The sequence below is a fragment of the Amblyomma mixtum genome, chromosome 6 (genome assembly GCF_055824585.1).
Source record: "Amblyomma mixtum isolate Tamu chromosome 6, ASM5582458v1, whole genome shotgun sequence".
Lineage (NCBI taxonomy): Eukaryota > Metazoa > Arthropoda > Arachnida > Ixodida > Ixodidae > Amblyomma > Amblyomma mixtum.
This window is the reverse complement of record NC_143017.1, coordinates 119,497,574-119,505,337: the sequence shown is the minus strand read 5'-3', so window position 1 is coordinate 119,505,337 and position 7,764 is coordinate 119,497,574.

Sequence of the window (7,764 nt, the reverse complement as noted above, 5' to 3'; positions counted from 1 at the left end):
AAACGATTCCCTGCCCGCTGAACAACCATTGTATGAAGGGCTTCGAGGGCGGATAGCGAATGAAATAGGAGTAGACTTCTCGTAAGTTCTTGCATACAGTTATTCTGGAGCTCGGGATAGCCAGTTAACGCATTGTTTCTCAATTGCTGAATGTGCTTGATTGTGCGACGGCTTTCACTCAGTTTTTCATATTTTTTCACTGTCACTTTAAAAAGGCTTCAACTTGTACGTTGGGTGACCGGAACTGAAACGTAATAGTGCATTATTTGTTCCCAAGTAAAGCTGGGCGTAGTAAATCTACTTTCCGGGATAAAATATAGAGTTGGCAGTTGTTTCTATTATGTGCAAAGCACTGAAGTAAAAACGTGTTTTTTTATTTTCAGTTTCGGCAAATACAGTTGTATTGTGGAGTTGAGGCGAAATGTGTCATAAAGGTCATTTGTCTGGTGCTTTGGCAACGCAGTATACACGTCAAAGCAATTAAGCAAACCCGCAGCAGCAAAACATGGTCGGTTACAGATCTCGAATGTGTTACATATACAAACAATAATAACTATGTGCAGCAACGCAAGACAGGGATGATTTCTATAAGAGAATAATTTGTGGTGAACTAAACACAATAACGGAGCAGCAATAAAAAGAACGAATTATCACTCATGGTCCAGAAAGCATAGTTTAACTTTTTTTCGTAAGGTGATCAAACAGGAGTATTGATCTATTGTATAAACTGTATCACGGGAAGAGTACAAAGGAAGGAGAATTGAGAATTTGCAATTGAGCTGATTGAATTCCGTGCCAAGTCCTTTCTTCGAGGTTTTATAAAGTTCATGTTCCTAAGGGCGTAATGCGAATCTGTGTTAATAAATGTATTTAAAATTCTTAGAAAGTTTGTTTCGTATTGTCGGTATAAAAATTCTTAAAGGCGCTGGTGTTAGATGGCCGTAATATTTATTATTTGACTTTGTTCCTTGACAGTTTGTAGCAGTGTGAAATATATTTTTTTGGCAGTTTGTCGATGAAACGAAGGAGTCTCTTTGTGAGAGATTAATGGTTCTCATGCTTGTTTTAGAACCCGTACCACACGCCACCAAACATTAATGCGCACGTGACTGGACAGTAGCGAAACATAGATGCTTTCTCAGGTGTACTGGTATAAGGAGGCAAACTTTATTTAGTGTACAGATTTATTGGGAAGTTTTATCGTTACGCACTCGACATAGTGGGTCCAGGGAAAATTTATTTGAATCAAAACACCTAAATATTTATGAACTGAAACGCGCTGTCAGGAATAAAACCAGAAAAAGAGTGGTTAGTAAAGCTTATTGGCTTATTTACAGCTGAAACGATCATAAATTTCGTTTCATTAACTTTTACCTTAAGATGGTTTTCACAGAGCCTACTGGAGAGATTATCCAGCCATTAGTTTTTACTGACCCTAGAGATGACAACGTATTTAATGAATGGAAAGCACCCGTATTATCTCAGAAAATTATAATATTTAAAGTGCATTGCATAGCAGTGATGTCATCAATATATTGATATAGTAATGGTCTTAATATAGAACCCTTACTGACACCGTACTTTAGGAATTCAGAATCCCATGCAATATTTAATATAACATGAAACTGCGAACGGTTGAACAAGTAGCTTCGTTATAATTGATGTAAGACGCCAATTATTGCATAATGTGGTAATTTTCAGAGAAGTATTTCATGCTGAATACAGAAGAATGCTTTGTCGCAATCTATGAAAATTCTATAGTATATAACTTCCTTATATATTGTCACGTTGTAGTGACGGCAGTCCAGCGGTCAGGAAGACACCAGAAAGACTTGTAAACGAAGCTCTTTATTTGGGCTGACTTGCGCCCTCAAAAGAACTGAATCAATCGGCGGCGGCGTAAGCAACAGGCGTGCTCGTCAATCGTCGAACTACGAATGTCCGCCGCTCGCGGCATCGCTCAATTTAAAGCCGGCAAAGAAACTTCCAGATAACAGGTCAAGATCATCTACGGTAATCTGGAAAAACCTAGATGCAGCCTTTCATGGCTGCGAACAATCGAGATTAGTCTGGTCGCTTCTCGCGCCACGAACAAAAGTGATAACGACCCTTTCCTGCTGCCTTGAGCGTGAACGAACACACACTGCAATGATACGTGGCATTACCTCCCTTCCAAAGAAGCATCGTCTCGATGCTTTAAAATGAAAATAAACACGGACAATGAAAACTTCCAGTCCCTTAGCGTTCATAATATGGCTTCAGGCGTACGACATGTACGACTTCCGGGCGTGTGCGGCGTCGCTGAGATGCTGTCGTGCCGTCGGGGATGACTTCGTAGTCGAGGTCACCGATGCGACGGAGAACCTTGTACGGGCCAAAGTAGCGTCGCAGCAACTTTTCACTCAATCCACGGCGGCGAACTGGCGTCCATATCCAAACACGATCACCTGGCTTGTAATCCGTGTCTCGTCGGCGCAGATGGTAGCGTCGGGCGTCGGTATCCTGCTGGTCTTGAATGCGAAGCCGCGCAAGTCTTCGGGCTTCCTCGGCGCGATGAAGGTAGGCGGCGACGTCGAGGTTGTCTTCGTCAGAAACGTGCGGGAGCATTGCGTCGAGTGTTGTCGTGGGCTTCCTGCCGTATACCAGCTGGAATGGGGTAAACCTGGTTGTCTCCTGGACGGCAGTATTGTACGCGAAGATCACGTAGGGCAGAATGGAGTCCCACGTCTTGTGTTCGACGTCGATGTACATGGAGAGCATGTCTGCGATGGTCTTGTTCAGACGCTCTGTGAGTCCGTTGGTTTGTGGATGATAGGCAGTGGTCCTCCGATGGCTTGTCTGGCTGTAGTTTAAAATGGCTTGCGTCAGCTCCGCTGTAAACGCCGTTCCTCTGTCTGTGATGAGCACTTCCGGGGCGCCGTGTCGCAGCAGAATTTGTTCGACAAAAAATTTTGCGACTTCTGTTGCGGTACCACTAGGCAACGCTTTTGCTTCGGCGTAGCGGGTCATGTAGTCGGTGGCCACGATGATCCACTTGTTTCCTGATGAAGAGGTCGGAAAGGGGCCGAGGAGGTCCATCCCTAGTTGCTGAAAGGGCTTAGTTGGCGGTGGTATGGGGTTCAGGAGTCCGGCTGGTCTAGTCGGAGGCGTTTTGCGTAGCTGACACTCACGGCACGTTTTCACGTAATGGGAAACGTCGGTAGCTAGCCGTGGCCAATAGTACTTCTCCTGGATGCGGTGCAACGTGCGAGCAATCCCGAGATGTCCTGCAGTCGGCTCATCATGACATGCCTGCATAATATCTTGCCTGAGATTTTTGGGCACGACAAGAAGATGAACTGCCCTGTTCGGCGCGAAGTTCTTCTTCAGGAGGACATTATTGTGAAGGACGAAGGACGACAGTTGCCGCTTGAACCCTCGGGGAGGCGATGCGGTCTTGCCTTTCAGATAATCAACTAGGCTTTGCAAGTCAGGATCCGAGTGCTGCTGCTGCGCGAAACTGCTGGCGCTTACCGGTCCTAGGAAAGCGTCGTCGTCCTCCTCTTCGGGTGCTGCGTCGACAGGAGCTCGTGACAAGCAGTCTGCATCGGAATGCTTGCGGCCAGATTTGTAGACTACAGTTATGTCGAATTCTTGAAGACGCAGGCTCCAACGAGCAAGGCGGCCGGAGGGATCTTTCAAATTGGCCAGCCAGCACAGAGCATGGTGATCGCTCACAACCTTGAATGGTCGTCCGTATAGGTAGGGGCGAAATTTGGACGTGGCCCAAATAATGACGAGACATTCTTTCTCTGTCGTCGAATAGTTGGCTTCGGATCTGGACAGTGAACGGCTAGCGTACGCGATAACTTTCTCCTGTCTGCCATTTTTCTGAACGAGGACCGCTCCTAAGCCCACCCCGCTTGCATCGGTATGAACTTCGGTTTCGGCGTTTTCATCAAAGTACCCGAGCACAGGAGGGGACTGTAAGCGGCGCTTCAGCTCGTTGAAAGCTTCCTCTTGTGGCCTTTCCCGTTTAAAACGCACGTCAGCCTTGGTAAGTTGAGTCAAAGGTTCAGCGATGCGGGAAAAGTTCTTGACGAATCGTCGGTAATAAGCGCACAATCCAAGGAATCTGCGTATAGCCTGCTTGTCATTAGGCTGTGGAAACTCTGCGATCGCGGCCGTCTTCTGGGGGTCGGGGCGAACTCCATCCTTGCTTACGACGTGACCAAGGAACAGCAGCTCCTCGTAGGCGAAGTGGCACTTCTCTGGTTTCAGTGTCAGGCCTGAAGACTTGATCGTTTCCAGCACTATCCGAAGCCTTCTGAGGTGGTCTACAAAGCTTGAGGAGAAGACAGCAACGTCATCTAAGTAGACTAGGCAAATCTGCCACTTCAAGCCTGCGAGCACCGTATCCATTACTCGCTGGAACGTCGCTGGGGCAGAGCAGAGGCCGAATGGCATCACCTTGAACTCGAAGAGTCCGTCTGGCGTGATGAACGCAGTCTTTTCGCGATCTCTTTCGTCGGCTTCAATTTGCCAGTAGCCGCTCTTCAGGTCCATCGATGAGAAGTACTTAGCGTTGCACGGCCGGTCCAATGTATCGTCGATGCGGGGGAGGGGGTAGACATCCTTCTTCGTAATGCTGTTCAAGCGGCGGTAATCGACGCAAAAGCGAAGGGTGCCGTCTTTCTTTTTCACTAGGACGACTGGTGCTGCCCAGGGGCTCCTTGATGGCTGGATAACGTCGTCACGAAGCATTTCCTCAACTTGCTTACGGATAGCTTGGCGCTCTAGCGGCGATACGCGGTAGGGGCTCTGTCGCAGTGGTCGGGCGTGTTCGTCTGTGACAATTCGGTGCTTGGCAAGCCTCGTTCGTCGCACATTCGATGCTGATGAGAAGCAATCGCTGTACTCTTGAAGAAGACTGCGTATTTGGTCTTGTCTGCTCCGTGGTAATGCTGGGTTGATATCAAACGTTGGTTGATGGCGTTGGTCAGATGGTTCTACGGGTTGGTCGGGTAGGGCAAATATGTCTCTGATGTCTGCCAGCTCGTCGAGGAAAGCGATCGTCGTACTTTGTTTAGATGCCGGTATTCTTCGGTGAAGTTGGTTAGCAAGACCTGGGCTTGGCCATTTCGGATTTGGGCGACTCCCCTTGCGACGGCCAGTCCTCGATCCAGGAGTAGCTGGGTGTTCCCCTCGATGACGCCTTCGGCAGTTTCGATGTCTCCAGTACCTATGCAGGCGACGGCACTTGATCGGGGCGGCACGCTCAATGCTTCGTCGAGGACGTTCAAGGCAACGGGATGAGTCGCTGTCGTCGCTGCAGATATGGCTTTGTCCGTGGAAAGCTTGATCGACTTAGATCGAAGGTCGATGATCGCTCGATGTTCATTCAGGAAGTCCATTCCCAAAATCACGTCTCGCGAGCATTGCTGTAGGATCAGGAAGGTTGTCGCATAGGTTCTCCCGTTTACACTAACTCTCGCGGTGCAGCGTCCTGACGGCGTAATCAGGTTGCCACCTGCGGTCCGGATCAGCGGGCCATCCCAAGTTGTTGTTACCTTCCTGAGTCGGACAGCGAGTGGACCACTCATGACAGAGTAGTCAGCTCCAGTGTCGACCAAGGCAGTAACCGCGTGACCGTCGACCGTAACTTCAAGGTCACTTGTTCGCGTTCTCGTATTGTACGTTGTCTTCGGTGTCCGATCTCGGCTTCGTCGAGTAGTAAGGCTGCGGTGGGCGTACTCCGACGTTACTTCACTGGGCAGCGGTAAAAGTTTCAAGTCTGGCCGCGTCGTCGTCGTCGTCGTTGTCGGTGCTGTCGTCGGTGTTGTCGTCGTTGTTGTCGTCGTAGTTGAGGCATGGACTTGGGTTTTCGTCGATGGAGGATCTTTGTGCTTGCGCTCGGAAGCAACCTCACCTCCAGAGGCTGCTTTATTCAGTTTAACCTTCGGGGGCTGGGGGAGCGTCTACGCACTGCGTAGCCTCGGCTAGGAGATACAAAGCGCGGAGACGAAGGCGACGGGGAACGTGATAGGCGGCTGGGCGGTGAGCATTCTTCCCGGTGCAAAAACTCCTCGATATCGGCTGGTCGCTGCCCGGGTCGGAGTCGTGGAGCGTCGTAAGAGAACCCTCGGATGCCCAGTCGTCTGTATGGGCAGTGCCGGAGGACGTGACCGGCTTCGCCACAGTGGAAGCATAGTGGGCGGCGCTGGTCGGGGGTTCTCCACTCGTCGCATTTTCTCGGCTGCGCGCGTCGCTCGTAGGACGGGCGGGTTGGGGCGAGTGGGCGGCGGTCCAACGCAGCTGGCTGAGGGCGATAGGGGCTTGGGTCCTGGCGTCGAGGGGCAGGGCGGCGCACAGCTGGGGCGTAAGTCATGGCTGGGGGCTGCAGTGGCTACGTGGGTGTCGGCGTCACACCCAAGGCCTGTTGAACCTCGTCCCGGATGACGTCAGTGAGCGATGAAATTTGCGGCTGCGTTCCCGTTGGCAGCAATCGTTGGAGCTCTTCTCGCACAACTTGACGGATAACCTCCCGCAAGTTATCGTTGTTAACGGTGTCCAGGCAGTTTGCTGAGAAGACGCGCTGCTGGCGGTCATATTGGCGGGCTCGGGCGTCAAGGGTTTTTTCCATTGTGGATGCCTCTTCTACGAATTCCGCGACGGTTTTCGGTGGGTTGCGGACGAGGCCGGCAAAGAGTTGCTCTTTAACTCCTCGCATAAGCAACTTCACCTTCTCTTCTTCCTTCATGTTCATGTCGGCACGCCGGAAGAGACGCTTCATCTCCTCAGTATACACTGCAACGGTCTCGTTTGGGTGTTGTATGCGAGACTGTAGCAGCTGCTGGGCTCTCTCCTTTCGCACGACGTTTGTGAAGGTCTTCAGAAGCTGTTCCTTGAAGATTTCCCAGTTGGCAAGGCTGGCTTCCTCATTCTCGAACCAGACTCTTGCTGGTCCCTCCAGGGCGAAGAAGATGTACCTAAATTTCATGGCATCGTCCCAGTTGTTGAAGACAGCCACACGGTCGAACTGCTCCAGCCATTCCTCGGGGTCGGCGCCAGGCGAAGCGTCGAAGGTTGGTGGCACCCGGGGCTGCTGCAGAATGATTGGAGCGGTCGTCTGGGGCAAGGTCATGATGGACGTTGGTACTTGCTTTCGCTTCCGGGTAGGGTCCGGCAGGGTCCCGAACTCAGGTGCGTCCCCTTGCAGGCGTCGGCTTGCGCGGTGGACTGGACTCAGGTCCTGCGGTAGATGACTCAGAGGGCTGGCGTCACGACTTGTTGGGGGTGTCCGGAACATGAAAGGCTACCCCGCACCTCCACCAGATGTCACGTTGTAGTGACGGCAGTCCAGCGGCCAGGAAGACACCAGAAAGACTTGTAAACGAAGCTCTTTATTTGGGCTGACTTGCGCCCTCAAAAGAACTGAATCAATCGGCGGCGGCGTAAGCAACAGGCGTGCTCGTCAATCGTCGAACTACGAATGTCCGCCGCTCGCGGCATCGCTCAATTTAAAGCCGGCAAAGAAACTTCCAGATAACAGGTCAAGATCATCTACGGTAATCTGGAAAAACCTAGATGCAGCCTTTCATGGCTGCGAACAATCGAGATTAGTCTGGTCGCTTCTCGCGCCACGAACAAAAGTGATAACGACCCTTTCCTGCTGCCTTGAGCGTGAACGAACACACACTGCAATGATCCGTGGCAATATTCTGTGCTAACTTGTTTTTAAGGCCTAAAAATGCAGAGTTAGTTCATTTACCCTTCTGAAAACCG